The sequence below is a fragment of the Rissa tridactyla genome, chromosome 1 (genome assembly GCF_028500815.1).
Source record: "Rissa tridactyla isolate bRisTri1 chromosome 1, bRisTri1.patW.cur.20221130, whole genome shotgun sequence".
Lineage (NCBI taxonomy): Eukaryota > Metazoa > Chordata > Aves > Charadriiformes > Laridae > Rissa > Rissa tridactyla.
In genome coordinates this window covers 107,658,150-107,676,572 of record NC_071466.1, presented here as the reverse complement: position 1 = coordinate 107,676,572, position 18,423 = coordinate 107,658,150, and the positions used below count along the sequence as shown (strand labels likewise).

Genomic DNA, 18,423 nt, shown 5'->3' with positions numbered 1-18,423 from the left:
AACAGATCTATAGTTTAGATATTTCAATAAATTTTGCAGGAAGAATGCACACTGAGAAAGGTACTTTTAAGAAAACATTTATGCAAATATGGACTTTTCAGTGTTTGGTTTGATGGCTATTGTTTTGGGCAGTAAATTAAAATCATACATAATTCATTTTGATGGCTCCTAATAAAACTGAAGAAAAATAAAAGGAAGATTTTTTTTTAAGTGAATCGACTTTCAGAAAGAAATATAATATTGCTGAGTTTAGTTTTGATCGTCCTAGGGTGCCTAAGAATTCAGTGCAGTTAGATCCCGGTGCTTACAGTAAATTCAGTCCTCTGTGTGGAATATGCCAAACATAACAGGGTTTTTTACATAACTGCTCTTCCTTCTCAGTATTACCTTTTAGTATTCAGCATATAAGACTATTTTTTAAGTTTACTTTCAGAAAATATTATTTTTAAGAATTATGTATGTGAACCTTATTCATATATTAAAGTTAGCATTTAGACCTATTTAGTGTTGAACACCGAATAATTTCAAACACAAGTGACTTCGAGCTCAGTTCTCCATTTATTCCCCACTGGAAATTGTTTTCGTCACTCTGAAAAATCAGAACATGCATAGTGACAAATATTGCACATAACATTTGTCCTTCTACATTTTTGTTTAACAGACTGCCACATGTTTTGAAGATAGAAAAGAACTGCTTTTACAGAGAAGATCCTGGAGTAAAGGTTCAGATCTTGCAAAAATATATTTGTGTGACTTCCTCTCCAATCTTTTCCTCTCATTTGCAAATAAAGGTTCCATGCTTATGGGTCATGTCTGGTTCCATGCTTAGGGGGTAAAACAAAAATGAAGTCGGTGACTTAAAATAGCACGTATATAATATACCTACTTACTAAAAAAAAAAAGAATGGTAGGTTCAAATATGTTGCACAAATTATATTTTTAATTAAGAACTATATTACATGCATTTTACTGCTGTTCTTGTTCTTCAAGGTTATTTGAAAATGACTAGTTGTCATAGCAACTCAACTTTCACAAACTCTGGCCTAATTTTCCATTAGGAGGATTAGGAGTCTAGCATGGAATCAGTGTAAACTAAGAGCAGTATCAGGGAATGACTCAGGTTCAAGATTTCCAAACACAAAGGTCTGAATTCTCATCAAACCTTTGACTTCTACAAAATTCAAAATGTGAAGTAAAGATAGCATTGCACTGCCTTGTTATTTGATTTTGGTACTACCACAGGCTGTTCTGAGTCTTTTTTCAGGAAGTCCGTGTTTTTCTGCAACTGAAAGCACTGCATCAAGAACCCAAACCTTAAAAGGAAAGAAAGAACATTCTCAAATCAAAGAAGGCTCTATCCAAGGAAAACATCCATGTGTTTAACATGTAAGGGAACTAAAAAAACCAACACAGCATTTCAAACTTACAAAGGAAACCACAACTGGTTATTACATCAAGTGTTCTGATAACCCTGAGTACATATCAGTACCTCTCTTTAGAGAAAATAAAAATTAAAAATCTTAGAAAATGCCTATTCCTCCTGCCCACATCTTCCCTCTCTATTTTTAAGGCCAGAAGGCAACTTTTTTAAAGGAAGTTTTATTATGTAGTTATTTCATTATCTGGACTTTATAAAGTGGCACCTTTTCAACATAGGAACGGACAGTTAACTTATGGTGAATGATGAAATTTTGCTTTTCCGTACACAGTGTTATTTCTCTGAAAATCTAACTTGGTCTCCATTTTCTTCATCTATATACTTTTTTTCAACAGTAAACCTCTTTCCTTCATTTATGTTCACTCTTTTGTGCTAGCCAGCAAGACTGTTGTGTGAATTCTTCTGAAATGAGCAGTAGCTTGATTTTACCTTTCAGCATTTTGCTGCAATTTCCCTGCCACAAAAAATATTCAAGCAAGCTAGTCACCTTGTAAGTTCAACTCAGAACAACAGAGAAATATAAATGAATTCAATCAATATTGTAATAGGTGATATCATGCTGTGTTAAACTAAAAGAACCCTTAGCAGCAATTAACAGAAGTCACAGTAAGATTAAGTGCATAAAGAATCATGAATTTGTTTACATGTTGCCTGTTTTTATGAGATGCACTGTATTAAGTGGTTGCATTGTACAACTGATGTCATAACTGGAAAAAAAAATATATATCGTGAAGTCACTGATTGCTGAGTCAAAATATTAGTGATAAAATTATTCATCCTCAGCTATACCCAACTGAATGCTGGACATACCCAAAGTAGTTGTTCGGGTAAACCCAACTAGTTTAAAATGGACATATAACTCCTTGCAGTAGTTAGAAATTTCTGCAGACAACCAATTAGTCAAACAGAAGTCTAACTTACATTTCTCAAAACATTCTCCCAGGATAACAGAGTGCATCTTATTGAAAAACAAGACAGGCTTATATTTGTCACAAGTGCTTCTGTATTTTGTAAGAAAGAAACTCTTTACTGCTTAGTATTTCCACTCAAGATCTGCACTGACAAATTAATAGATGCATAAATGTTAGCCTATGAGTACACACTGGTTACCTCACCCCTGTGTGAACAAACGCATCACCACCATTCCCAAGAAATAAAATCTCACAAATACATTAAAAGTTCTACTCAAAAGAGCAGCCCTCTCTTCTCCCACAACACACAGAGCATTTCTGGTTATTTTGGTTGTTTTTTTCTGGGGAAGCAGCACCAGGTGTCCTAGCAAAGAGTGATTGTCACTGTGCTCACCAGCACACCCACCCAGACATCTTCTGTAAATGGACAGCTGAGAGCGCTGAAGGGGAAAAGGCAGTCTCTGCCTCCGACTGTTCTTCCGCCACATTCATGTGAAACGCTGCGAGAGGCTTCAACGAGAAAGCTGATTCGGAAGTAGTCAGAAGATCTTAACTTTCTCTTGATGATTTATAACAAAGGACTGACATCTTTCCTATCTGAACAAAAGCACTGAATTGCTGTACACTTTTTAAATAAGCATCTGATGCAATCTTTTTTGAGGAAAAAGCTAGCTCCAAATCACTGGAGGAACTGAAGTGAAGGTACTGCTTCAGTCAGCTTACTATGTCTGCGACACTCTCAGTTGCTCTTTCTTTGGATCAGCCCAAGAAAACAGTGATTTGACAAGAACTAAGTAAAATTGCGATTAATTTCATATTACTAAAAAAAAATATTCCTGTATTTTAGGTCCCTGGAAATTACTAGACACAAAACAAAACCACAGGTAGGTCTTACATATGCTTAGGTAAATACACCGGTTTTGATGAACTCAAACACTTAAATAAACAATGTATTGCATATGATCCAGAATCTACAATAATATTATCTAGGTAGGACTCTTCTGCTAAATTTAAGCTCATCTGTAACATTCCTGGGGTTGACAAATGAGTAGCACACGTTACCTGAGCCTATAATATGTGTGTTTTTCCTTCTGAGTGTGTAATGGCCATCCATTATATGACAAGGCAACAATAAACATGGGAATAGCCAATGACCCTTAGCAACCTTAGATGCAAAGCACTCAGATGAGCATATACTTTGTCCTTAACTAGATGTATTCCTGGAGTAATACAGCTACATGGAAACATTACTTATTTATAGCAGAAAGTAACTACAAGGCAACAATGTGATACAGAGAAGCAAGAAGACAAAGATGGGAAAGAGAGAAAGAAACTTTTAAGGTAAGCTTTGAAGAGAGCACATCAGCTCATCAGGAGGGAAGAATTTTGGACAAATCAGGGACATCAGATGAAAGGATCAAAACACAATAAAAATATGAAAACAGCAAAAATTTATATTTCCAAACTTTTTTCCAGTCAGTTTTTTTCAGAGACAGAGTTCTTCCAAAAGAAGTCACGTTAAATGCCTGAGTTAAATAATTGCATAATGTATGTAACAAATTAGAAATACAAATTTTTAAAACACTTCCGATAGCCCACAATTCTCAAGACAGGATGTCATATATATACCTTTAATTATGTATTCAGAAACATCAAAGAGAAGCTGGAACGCCAGTAGAGCTGAAATATGGATGTAGCAATAGAATTTAGCAAAACAGACCCACCAAATACTATGTCAAACACCTACCAGGAAAAAACACTTGCATAAACTATTGAACAAATATACTTGTATAACAAACATTTCATTAAAAATGACAGATTTATCTAAAACTATATTTGAATGTATAAAGTTTGAATAACTGTTTTTGAAAAATTACTGTGAAAGTCATGAGCTTTCCTAAGCAAATATCCACCTGCAGCCCATGGAGGACCCCACACCAGAGCAGGCGGATGCCCAAAGGAGGCTGTGACCCTGTGGGAAGCCCGCACTGGAGCAGGCTCCTGGCAGGACCTGTGGACCCCATGGAGAGAGGGGCCACACACTGGACCAGGTTTGCTGGCAGGACTTGTGACACCGTGGGGGACCCAGTCTGTTCCTGAAAGACTGCACTCCATGAAAAGGACCCGTACTGGAGAAGTTAATGGAGAACTGTCTCCTGTGGGAGGGACCCTATGATGAAGTAGGGGAAGAGCGTGAGCGGTCCCCCCCTGGAGAAGGGAGGAGCTGCAGAAACTGACCACGACCCCCATCCCCAGTCCCTCTGCCACTCAGGGGGAGAAGGCAGAGAAAATCGTGAGTGAAGTTGAGCCTGGGAAGAAGGGAGAGGTGGGGGGAACATGTTTTAAGATTTAGGGTTTTTTTTCTCATTACCCTACTCTGATTTGATTGGTGATAACTTAAATTAATTTCCTCGAGTGGAGTCTATTTTGTCTGTGATGGCAATTGGTGAGTGATCTCCCTGTCCGTATCTTGATGCACGAGCCTTCCATCATATTTTCTCTCTCCTGTCCAGCTGAGGAGGGGAGTGATAGAGCGGCTTTGGTGGGCACCTGGCCTCCAGCCGGGGTTAGCACACCACAAACGTAACAAAGTAGACATAATAACTATTCATAGAAAGAAAATTAAAGAATATTTCCCAGATTATATTAAACAAAATTAAAATATCACTTGACTATGTACCTGCTGGGAGTATTTCACATGGATTTCCTTGGACTAAGAAATTAATATCCTCCAACACTGTGGTTTGGTTTTAGTTAGGAAGATATAGTTTTTGGCAATGAACTAATACATGAACTTATTATATAATACATATATTACATAATACATTATATAATAACATTAATTTGAAAAATTTTGGACTAATGTAAAATTAGGATTTGATTAATGTAAAATTAATGTTTCTCCCCTCGTTTTTTTTCTCTTTTTGACAAGACATTGGATAGTTCAGATTGCTGTGCATCTGAACATTTATTTATCTGAACACTTTCATCACTGATGATGATATATTCTCACCCAACATTCTCCCAGTGACAACTGGATAAACAATTGTTTATGAGTATCTTTATGTTCAATCAACTAAATCTAAGGAGTGTAACCTTATTCCCAAGAACTTCGTCGACTCCAGCTTTGACAATTCACAATCCAACTCTTGTACTCATGAATTTAAGCTCATGCGTGTGTGTAACTACTACTTGATCCTGAAGTTACTTAGGCAGAATGTACTTGTGCAGCTTTATATTCTTTTATGTTATACTAGAATAACATTTATACTACATTTTCCTCAGTTATCCTAACGCTTTCTTGTCATTTCTTAAAAAGGCTGCCACTCTCCCCCCGTTCCCCCCAATATAGATAGATATTGGCTGCCACTCCCCTCTCTCTATATATAAATTTAATAATGCATCAATGTACCCTATTGCATTTTTCCTTTACTGGAATGGTTACACAGAAAAATTGTGAAGCAAGAGAGAAGGGCTTTAAATAGGAACAAGCTAAGCAAAGAAAAAGCTATTAGATATTCCCTCATATTCGTGGAATAAAAAGACAGATCCCCTGGTAAATCCAGTCTAAATGTGAGAACTCATTAAATCTTCAATGAGCAATTGTTATTGTAAGAACTTTGCATCAATAATTAAATCAATTTGCGATTTAAGAGAAAAAAAATCAACTGAATTTTAATGTATTGTGTATATATTTAACAATGGCTAACAGAGACAGATGTTAGTAGATAACATAACAGATGCTAAATGATTCTCTTTTTTTATAAGACATTTATAAAAGACAAACAAAATTAAATGTCAAAATGATAGAGCTACTCTCAGTTCAGAGATACAAGCTTCCCCAAACTCATTAAACTGGAAACAACAGCCAGAACAGGTGTTCATATAAGTGGGATTTAAGTCCACATCATTGAAAAAAATAGTACTTTTTCACATACTCAAATATTCCAATATGTCTGTTGTTTTCATCTTAAAACTCAAATGTGTGTTACATTCTGTGGGCTATTTTGTACTAGATCATTTAGGTTGATCTGTATGTAGTTGATGTTCCAGCTTCTTATCCATCTTTTATTTAGATACTAAATTCAAAAGTATCAATGTACCATCAGTAATAACACCCCCCTCACTCGAATGGTGAGTAAGAAAATTATTTATAATATTGACAGGTCTTTAGTTTATGCTTTGTTCCATAGATCTCATTCTGCAGTTTTAGGCCCAAATATCCCATACAATAAAAAAACCTCTAGGTTAGGGAATACATCGAGGGTTCATCTGCCCCTACACTTAGACACAGACACATGTAACTCGGTAACCGATTAAGTTCTCTTTGCAGCAAAGGAAGTTCTTCCTAATGGTATGTGGGTTATACAGGTCAACAGCTCAGCTGGATCAAAAATTTAAAAAAAATCTAAAACCAAAGGATTTGGTTTTTATTCAATAAAACATTTTTATTTGACAGGTTACGATTAGAATACAAAATAGGTTGGTTAGTGCATGAGAACGAAAAAAGAATGCTGCAATAAGCAAAAGATGAACTGAAAAAACTGATGACACAAACCAGTGTGTATTCACTCTAGCTAATGAATCTACATTGACAATTCAATATTTAATTGATTAATAGTAAACAGTTTAAATTTGTCTTCTAGTTTAAAAGATTTCTTGTAGTTAAAAATAAATGAAAAAAGGGAGAAAAAAATTTAAAACCTATATAGGCTGCTTGAAACCAGGACATTTTAATTAAACAGTACAGTAAACCCCCTGCAATTTCTGGTTCACAAAACTTTTCCTGTAGTTTTGATCCGAAATATTTTTCAGGTACCAAACAAAATTTTGAAAGAGAGAGAAAAAAAAAAGTTATATAAACAGTTATGACACTCACCTATACATGCAGAAAGAATTTTTAAAATTATATTTTGAAAATATTTTTTTAAAATTTAAGTCATGTTTCCCATATCCTAGTAAACCATCAGGTGATCACTTGGGAGTCAGCTGCTCTTTTATTCTTGAACTGTTCTATTTTGTTTAAATAATTGTCCTGGTTTGGGGTGGAGCAGGGACAACTTCCTGTTCCCTGAGAGAGGCTCTTGCTTACGCTTGTTGCTGTGGCAACCAGGGTCAGCTGACACGGGTGTTTACCCCGTGGGGGGGTCCCACCTGTGGGGAGGAGCGGACAGGTCAGGTGACCCAAAACTGACCAATCAGGTATTCCATCCCATCTGCCGTGCTCGGTATAAAAACTGAGGGATGACAGGGGACATGTTGGATGGCCCTGGTTTTTTGAAGACTGGTGTCTAAGGAGAACTCCGTCAGCTCGTCTGCCTTTGATCCCAGTCAATGTGTTCCGGTCTCGAACTTCCCTAGTGCCTGCCAGTGACATTTCCCTCAGAGCTTGATATGGTTTTGTACATATTTATATCCTTTTTAATTTTATTATTAATATTTCATTAATTTAGGGTTTTTTTTCTAAATTTATAAATTTCTTTATCTCTCTTCTTCCTCTCCTTGGAGTGAGAGGTGGAGGAGAGCATCTGTCATCTTGTCATTGGCCAACCTGGCCCAAACCGTGACCATAATGTAATATGAACTGGTCCTCAGATTGGAAAGCTCTACCACACAGTGATTTAAAGGTCATCTGTAATAAAGGACACTTGATCTTAAGATATGACTTTGACGAGTCTCTCCCACACATGCATACAGAGCACATACTCATTGAGTAGCCTCATGCTCTTCCTTGTACAAAACAGGATTTCCTAAACCTACTATATAGTTAAAAAAAAAAATTCTCTACACCTTATTCGCTATAAACTCTAAGCATTCATTTGAACAATGATGTATCCATTTAAAACACTTACCTTTCAGGTGAAGGTTGAGTACAGAAACCTGTAAATCTGTTATTAATACTTGTATGGTGTGTGGGTAAAATGGAGGACCTTAAGTTCAAATTTTCAAAAGCTCTCAAAGCACTTAGATTTCTTGGCCTGCTTTAAGGTTCACTGGACTTAGAGCTTTGAAAAATGGGAGAGCACTTGTGTCTTTAAAAATGTATGGTCAATAAAGACAGCTGTCATTCAAATGTGGGCCAAGGACAATAGATTTTCAGCAGTTCTTTTCCCACTCACAACCCATTGCTCACTCAGCACCAAGAAGAATTTATCTCAGTTTTGAAGACCAACTCAAGGCTCTCCAACCCATGTTGTAAGGATTTTGAGCAGAGCTACAGGGACCTTATCCAAATGATACAAGGTCAGACAAACAAAGATATTGAACAATTAATAAATATTTATGTACATATCATAAAGCCACTGACTATACAGTATGTTAAAATAGAAAGCAATGAATATCAGCTAAAAGAGATCACCAAAAAAATCAATTATTAATTTAAAATCAGTTGAAGATATATTGTAAAATCCATGTGAAATGTGTCAAGCTGTCTGCCTGGCCACTTAATTAAAAATCTCTAGAAAGGAAGATATATATATATGGACAATGTAGTGAAATACTGTTTCCTTTAAAATTTTTGCAGAAGGTATAAAAGTATTTCAATTCCCTTGGTTTTTATCCCCTCCATTTTCATTGTAATTGGTTTTAATGTTTAACACTCCAAAACAAAGAAAAAAAAATTATACATTAGACTGAGAAAATATGTAAACAAGAAAAAAATATTTACAAGTATGCTGCTTTAAAATGCTGCTTCTTGTGGTTTTGAGATTTTTATTCTTTTTTTTTTTTGGTCATAGCTCTATCTTTCAAAATCAAAAATTGCTAACAAAATGGGAACAAGCAAGGTCAAGCATTCAATACCTCATTTTTTTTATGGACAGAAAGAAAATATCACAACCTTATTTTACAGGCTTGGCAGGCAGCCACAGCACTCAGAAGTACACTTAACTATTTTAAAGCTTTTTGGTTAAACCTGCTTGAGTGAATTAAACCTTTCCCCTCCACACCTTTTTTTCCTTTGTGCATGAGCAGGCGTGTGTCAATAGAAGTCAAAACATCATCTGTGAAGCTACATATATTCCAGGACAAAGGATATGCCATTTCTCTCAGACATAAAACTCTGGCATAAGACTTTTTCCTATTACCTTCCAAATAATACACTTCCATTTTTGAACCGTCTCTTTCTTTGATTCTTTCCTTTTATAATAGTTCATTTAGGAAAGGGAATGTGACTCCTGCTGCAGTTTGGACAGGGATCCCAGCTCAGTGAGATCTGGCTAATAGTCAGGCATTTTTATGATGATAAATTACAGTTATAAAACTCTGGTATTCCAAAATAATTTATAGTGTAATCAGTAATTTTAATGACTTTTACTCAGGAGACAGTCTGTGTTCTTGCATGAATGCAAAGGATATCTGGAGCTCATTCCCATCCATCTGCAATCTGCAAGGAAGCCACATGAAAAGTTAGGTCAAAATGGTAGCTAACTGAGCAAGTGGATCATCTCATCTATGATTCTTCTGAGAAACCAGTAATTTTTGCTATGGTTTTATTTGTCATTCTTCTCATCATGAAATACTGGGCTATAGCCTTGACCTTCCACCAGTCTTTCAGTTTTGGTAACACAACTGAAGTACTGTATTGGAAAGTCCAGTGAACTGATTTAGCCTAAAAGATGCCAACTTTTCTGCAGAGTTTTATCCTGGATTAGTTCAGTGACACAGTTACCACATGTCCTTGCAAACATGAGTGGCCGGCAGTACTTGTGAACATGGGGAGACCAGTGGCTACTGACTAGCCGTGGATGAGAAATGTACAGTGCATACAACATAGCTTGAATTTAGTAAGGCTTCATGCCCTGTAGCGTTCTCCTTTTGGAAGATGAGGAAGTACAGACTACTAGTTGCACTGAAATCTGGCTGGACCCCTGGGCTCAGTGTTCCTAATCCAAACTTTAATGTTCAGCTGGCAGATGGCAACGAGCAGAGTATCCCAGAGGATGCTACTGGGGCCCACCTTGTTCAGTATCTTCATCAACGACCTGGATGATGGCAATGCACCCCCAGACAACACTAAATTATGGGGAATTACTGAGAATAAACAGCAGAGCTTCAGTTCACAGGGACCTTTGTAGATTTGAGGACTGAATAACGTAAAGCTCAGCAGTCAGAATTGCAAAAGGCTACACCTGGGAAAGAATAACCCAGTGCTTTGGAACTGTCTGGTTGAGTAGAAGCCCTGATAAAAGGGACGTGGATACTACAGTGAATGCCAGGCTGAATGTGAGACAGCTGTGTGCTCCTGTCACAAGTAGAGCAGGCTGAAACCTGGTCTACATTACACCACCAGGAGAGCTAGGGAAAATATTATCACCTTCTACTAGGTACTGGTGAATCTGCATCTGAGATAATGTTTTGGGTCAAAGCCTGTGCAAAATGAATGTTGAGAAACAAATGGGAGTCATTCAGAGGACTACCGGGATTTTCAGAGGGCACGTGTCCTACTGAGAAAGCTGGGCTTGGGCTAAAGGGCAATCTAGTAGCAGCCTACCGATACTGGTATTACATAGAAGATGGAGACAAACTCTTCTCAACAGGGACAAATAAAATAATAAGGGGAAATGGCCACAAGTTGTGGCTGGAGAGGTTCAAACTGGAAATTAGGAAAACCATGTTTAATGGAGAAGATAGTGTAATCCTGGAAGACGGTACCGTGTTGTAGTATTGATGATAGTCCTACTTCAGGAAGGAGGCTGGACTTGATGGTCTCCAGAAATTAATTCCAACCAACAATTCTATGATTCAACAGGCCTGTTGCCTTGCACTTTTGCTCATTGTTACAGCTTCAAACTTTAATGGCTCATAATTTCTTCATTATGTGAATGTGCCCCTTCTCTCAAGGAAACTTATAGAAAACATCCAGTACTAAAGGAAACGCTCAACATTCATGTGGGAAAACAAGCAAATCTAAAATATATGCGTTGTAACCTTAGTTCCTTGAATGATTCAAACACAAAACCTTGTAAAGCAAACCATTAATTAAGGAAAATGAGAAAAGAGGAGTATTGCCCACAGAGACCTTTTCCATTACAAAATGACAAATCATTATTTGCATATATGCTTTAACAAAGGCGTTCACTTATGTAGCTCACCTAAGATGCTGTAAATGTATTATAGTAATACAATTATTACAAAGAAAAGGAAAATATGCTACATATTAGTAAGGTTTCAAGGTAAACAACTGCACACTTTAGGAGTGTGTACTGACAATTACTTAATAATTGCTGTTGCTTGCTTAATATATTGTAATTAAGTGCCTGAACCATTTGTTAAAAGCATTAATGTACTAATAGGAATTTAAATCTGAATTTATTACTTATTTAAAGTTGAGCTAAGGGTTTAGCAATTGTATTAATCAATCACTTGCTTACGTCAGCAAGTGCTCACTATTACATATGCAGTGTGATATTAAATAAAAATAATTGTTTTCTTATATAACGTAACATTTACCAGACTTATATAAATATATATGCACTGAAAATTTGAAAAATTAGTCACAGGTTAACATTTCCTCATTCATTATTAGTTTCAGAGCGCCCTCAAAGAAGCAAAATGAGGCAACATTAAAAATGGCTGCCAAGATGAAGTTTCTCTCTAAATTCTGTATATATTTTCTCAGATCATTAAAACACTCCTTTTAGCTAATGAATCCACTTAAGGATGTCTTACCAACATTATATAGAGTGGACAATGTTTCAGCAAAATTCAGGCAAATCTCGTACAAAACTTCACAGATACACAAGTTGATTAATGCCCCAAAAAATAATCTGAAATAAACACCCCACAGAAACCAAATGAATTTCAATTGTGTGAGCAAGGATCAAAGGTGTAGGGATCTGTCCGCTTATACCCACAGAAAGCCCTGGACATAACAGTTGCACTCACGGTATAACCGGCACATACTGACAGACTCACACTTTCTACTAAACTGTTGTTCCCATTTTGAAGTACCAACAAAGAGGAAAGTGTGTGCATTTAGAGAAGCAGGGTACTCATGACATCTCTACTAAATCCAGTTTACACAGTTTCCATCCCACTTTGGGTCTTCGTCTTAAACATACAAATTGTCCTGCACACAGGGACGGCAGCCAGAGCTGGTCTGAAGAAAGAGCAGACCCCTGAGGGCACCGCTACCCTCCTGTCCTGTGGCTGAGCCTAGGACTGCAGACGGAGACCCCAGCACCCTTACTCACAGATTCCTCTTCCCCACAGAAGAGAGGGTGAACAGTGAGGTTTGGGGGGTCACAGGCTGAGCAGTATTGTTGTGACTCCCTTACCAACTTCTTGGCTATCTTGGCCCAACAAAACTCCTGTGTTTTTCCCTGGTGTAGCTTTAACAAATCACACTGGGATTGTCTTGCTTACAAATATCCAGCTGCCAACAGAGCAATCTAGTGATCCTCTTTTGCATTTCTACCAACATTAGTTTGGTACAACCAAAAACTGTTAAGTTTTTGTCTTAATATAGCACAGCACACCTATGTATGAGAACCTGTCGGTCTGCACCTTACCTAGAAGGTTTTTACATGCCCTAAGGGGCTCTGTTCCTTGAAAAAATACATGCAACTTCAAATGGAAGATTGCAGACGTGGGATTCCCAGGGGATCTTCCTTAAAAATACTTCAACTCTAAAAAGGATGTAACACTTCCATCTCACTTTTAGAACAGCTTTAGGCCTTTCACCGTGAACATTGTTACAACTCCCACCTTAAGACATCCAGCAGTCCCCATGATTTAAGGATGCCATGGAAAAAGGAATGCCTTGGCCCAAGGCCCCTTTATTGGCCCTAAATCTTTGCCCAGGTTAGATCAATGAACACTTAAGGAAAAGCAGGACAGCTCTTTATGGAACCATGAGCTTTGTACACATAATCAAAGGCATCTAAATCACTGTGTTTTCATAAATTGCCACGATTCAGCCTAAGTTGTGAGACTTGGCTATACACTTCTTTCTTTCAAAAGTATGAAAACACAAAGGGGAAGTTACAATTGAGAACAAATTGTGGAACCGTAATGAGAGAATTGTAGATGGTTTAAAACATCTTTTCATTCTTTATTATGCCACATTGAGATGACTATGTCTTCATGATTTAAAACTGAAAACCGAGATTTGGCATTGACACAGTCCACAGTGATAAAAACTTTCATATAATCTTTAAGACAGAAATCCTGCCAGTCAAAAACCTAAGTAAATGATAATGCTATCAAATGCTTATGAGCAGTGAAAGTATATGAACACCTAATTTTGGATTCAGTGACTGATTCAGAAAAGAGATTAAAAGTTTCAGTTGGCGAAAACAGAATAGTTTGACACAGAAAGGAACATTTTTCTAGGTCTTTTTTCTAATATATTTAATTTTAATTTTTTGTATTTGAATTTCAAAGGCCAAATGTTATTATGAAATTATAAGCCTAAGTATTCATTCATGAAATAATAAAACTCAAAAAGAAATCCTTTCCTTGGTTGAGGTTTTTGGTCAGACAAGACCAGCCAGATTTGAACTTAATACGCATGTTTTGTTTGATTCAAAATATTTTTTTTAGCATTTAAATTATTGCATATTTGTTTATATTTGTCTAATAATGTGTCATTTAAAACACAAAAGTCTTAATCCTTTACTGTAAATTCTGTACTTTAAAAAGTTACTTCTTTGAAGTGACAGAAAGAAGTATTTATCTGGAGGAACTCTGCAAATATTTATATGAATATTTTAAAGAATTTATGTATATACACTTTTTTATACTTTGAGTATTACCTTTGGGGAAGACCAAGGGGGGTATTAAGTGAGGAAAAAGAAGCATGCTAAGAATATAATAGCCTTAATCTCTCAGTCAGGCAAACCCTTTATAGAAATACTCAGATGCCCTCAAATCACTCCTGTTTTTGTAAAGAAGTCTTCTCAAAAAATGAGCAAAGCCTCAATATTATTTTAGCACTTAAAACAGATTCAGAGATAAAAAGCCCTGCAGTATCAAGGCAATAAAAAGCAACAAAAGAACAATCAATTCTTGAAGCCTGGCATTTACAACAAAACACAGACAATACTTTTTTTCAAAACCATAAAGATAACAGTGATGGATAAAAAGCTGTTTTAGCATACAGAAAATTTAGGCTGATTTTCTCTGTGATTCTACTTAGAAAGAAAGCCTGAACTCCAGCAGGATGAAAACCATGTTAGACCATCGATATGTGTCTTACAGTTGCATAACAGATGATTTTTTGTTCTAATTATTTTATCAGGCTTCTGCTGGGTTAATCATACAGTTTACGGTGTCCCTGCAGTCATGCATTTTTTAAATATTGTAGACAGAGTATTAATTGGTCCGTACTGGTTATTTAAAATATCTCACCATCAACGAAACTTTGTAGTTTTATGTGGATCATATTTTGGAATATCTTATTTTTTCTTACTAGTTTTGCTCTACTCTTATCTATTATTTACATAACTTCTCCATTTCTGGTGTGAATTAAATGGCTATCTTATCAGAAACATAGCACAAGAAAGAAAAATGTACTATTATTTATAACGTTTTATGTCCTAAATACTCAGAATTTGGAAATATCAGTCAATATGTTAATATTTTGTGTCTCTTATAAGACCTTTCACTCTTTTAAGGTAAAGCCCAAACAACACATGAGAATATGAGAGAGATACTTTATTCCTCTAATTGTTGTAGAAAATGACTTATGCTATTTCACACTTTTTCTGTCTTTACTCCACTGAACTAACTCACAGTGTATGGAGGTTACATGTTCCAGTTGTAACAGAAGTCCATTTTGTTACAGGAAATAAAGTTCTGATCCACAAGGGCAGCTCTCAAGTTTCCAGAGTTGAGGGAATCTTTTACATTTGCAGCTCTTATAAATGGCATTCCAACACAATGAACACAATGCAAATCAACATAAGTCTCCAAATGTGGCAGAGGTTTCAGAAGAGCAAGACCTTGTAGGAAGTAAAGGAGAAGTTCCTCAGCAATCCAGGAGTTCGAATGAGATGATGTAATGAAAAGAAGACAATTTGGTTTGAATATAATCATAGACAATTTTTTCTCTTAATTAGCACGTTCTCCTACTTCTTTTTCTGCCTCCAGAACATATTGATATTTGATGGAGTAAATGGTGGGATAGTTCTGCTAACCTTTGTCAAGTTGCTTGTGAAAAAGAAGTCAGAGTGTTTAGTTGTAATAAATGTTGAAGATAGTAAGAAGGCTTTTTAAAATGTCTGAGTATTTAGACACAGAGTCCAGGGTAAAGTAGGTACTCCCTGAACCTGTAAATAGCTGCCTCTCATGTTCCTTACAGATGTCATTGGAAACACTGTAGGATCCTGTAATTCTAATTTTTTTCTAAATCCCCAGAAATTTATAAACAATAAACTACTAGCGTAGACTCACGTGGGCTTTCTGTAATAGTTTACCAGTGGGATGTAAGAATTGTGTTTCTTCACGTTTGACAATGAAAAAATAAAAATTACACCACGTGTCTCTACTGATAGGTCTAAACTCTTCTCTAAAAGCTACTGACTTCTCTGCAAACAACATGGATTTTACCTCTAAAGAAATGGTCTATCAGAACTCTATGTGAAAGTCAAATTAGGCTTTTGCTTTTTATGATGCTTATCTATTATTTTTTTTTTTACCGCTTAATATTCTGTTACATAATCACAATGACTTTACAACCATATAGTCATCAAATTGCTTAAATGTTTCTTAAGTGCTTTTGTTGTTGTTGTTGTTCTGGTCAACAACACCTACAAAATCCCTTTTCCAAAGAATATCGTTGTCATTGCATTTAGATTGAGTTGAAACAAAACTTATTCTGACTTTTTGATCTTCCCCTTGTATTCTGTCTTTGAAATACATAGCTTGAGGCACAGGCAGTCTATATCACAAAGACTTAAGCCTATATTCCTGCACTCTGCCAACAGGTTAACAAGTTTTTACGTTTACCATTTCTTCCTTCTGCCCAGTATCACTTGACGGGAATCTTACTTAGAACTTGTCATACTTTGAATTGTCAACCATTACATGCTTAGATAGTGAGGGGACTTTAGAATAAATGTTTTGAGACCTTTAACTGCATATCCAAACACACTAGAAAACAGTATGAAATTACCTAAGGAAAGTGTTTTTGAGTAAAATTAATTTAAATAGGCATTTGAAAATAAAAAATTATGTATTTAACTAAATGATTAGCATATTGATGACATTCAGGAATATTATAAAAAATAAACAAGTACTTACACATTAACAGTTAATTTAATAAATCTATTAGTTTATTCCAAAATAGCATCTAGTACGTTTGTATACAGCATTAAAGATGTAGAAAGGTTCATTTTTATCATTGCTGCAGTATATTTAAGATTACTACTGTCTCCTTTGTTCTCTCAACAGCTAAAAATGCTTTATAAGGCAGCTAAAAATGCTCTATAGATGTACAAAAATTAAAATCAACATAACATCTTTATCTGCAAAATTTATAAGAATGGCTGTTTACTCTAGTTCAAGGACAAGGTTTGTCTTGTTCTGTATTTAAAAAAAACTGCGTTCAAAGGGGAAAATAAGTCACTTTATTCCAGCTACTAATTACCTCAAACTTGCATGAAGTTTGTAAACTTCCTTATTTTAAAGTAATACTAATCACACTGAAGGAATCTGAAACGCTAATAGAATAATAAGAACAAATTAAAGAATAATTTTCGAGAATTTGATTTTCATTCTCTACAGCTTGGTCAGCTCTTTTATACTACTTCAAAGGTTGTTCGTATTAGCTAGCAATCACAATGCAGAGTTACTTCTCTGTTAAGATATAGTGATAAATCATTCCTTTAAATACCTGGTTTGGGCATATTTGTAGAAAGAAGCACAGTCAGTTTTCATTAAAAAATACTCTTCAGTACGAGATCGATGTATTTTTGTTATATACCCTGACTATGGTATACTGGTTGTCCAGAAGGACCCTTTTATGGGGAATATGACTAAAATCAGATACCCTGACCTGGTAGGATACACTTCACAGGTGTGGCAGAACCCATGCAAAGGAAGATGGCATGCTCAGCACAGAGCATCTGCTAAAATAGAAGGGGTGCCAGAGCCCCACCAGCATCAGAGAAGGCTGTTGCTGGGGAGAGTAGGGACCTGTGCACCTGCAAGCTTGCATGCTGTCTGCTGCCAAGTAGCACCCATGACTGTGTTTTGCCTGTCCTCAGTTTCCACTGTTCACATAAGCTTTGTTTCCTTAGGAAGAAAAAGGATAGTGCTTTTGGTTGGTGCCTCATCATGACAATGATTTTTCCATGAATCCTAGGAGGCAGACTCCCTCTGCTTCTTCAAATTAGTAAGCCAGGCAGGGGGTCACAGTAAGAAAACGTGACAAGTAAGACAAATTCTCCCTAGGATACTATCAAAATTAATTTACCGAAGCTCAGAAGGCAGATGGTTACAGACTTTGGTACAGAGGAGAAAAATAACTCCATTTCAGTGGTGATCCTCTGGTTACCTTCTAGTGTGTGAGCAGGAACATATGCCACTTAAAACCCTGCTATCTTTGGATCCATACTGTGGCTGCTTCCAAACAGAAGAATTCAGGAGGAAATAGAAAGTTTAAATCAATGGCAGCATTTCGAAATCTCTCCCACTGAGGAGGCATAGGGGACATTGAATACTGGGCTTTAATGCAGATTAGTTCAACAAGGGGAAGGTCAAAGTTCTGCACCTGGGAAGGAATAACTCCATGCACCAGTATCTGCTGGGGCCACCCAGCTGGAAAGCAGTTTGGCAGAAAAGGACCTGGGGATCCTGGTGGACACGAGGTTGAACATGAGCCAGAAATGTTCCCTTGCTGCAAAGAAGGCTAATGGTCTCCTGGGCTGCATTAGGAGGAGTGTTGCCAGCAGTGGAGGAAGGTGATCCTTTCCCTGTAGTCAGCACTGATGAGCCCACACCTGGAGTGCTGTGTCCAGTTCTGGGCTTCTCAGTGCAAGAGAGACATGGACGTACCGGCGAGACTCCACTGAAGGGCCACAAAAATGAATAAGGGACTGGATCATCTCTCCTGTGAGGAACGGCAGAGCA

At 36.6% G+C, this 18,423-nt stretch overlaps 1 long non-coding RNA gene across 1 annotated transcript in view; it reads right to left on the bottom strand.

The window, feature by feature from the left end:
• The window catches only part of LOC128917181 (uncharacterized), a 32,554-nt gene that overhangs the window by 1,184 nt on the left and 12,947 nt on the right, over positions 1–18,423 (bottom strand). The window lies entirely within an intron of this gene.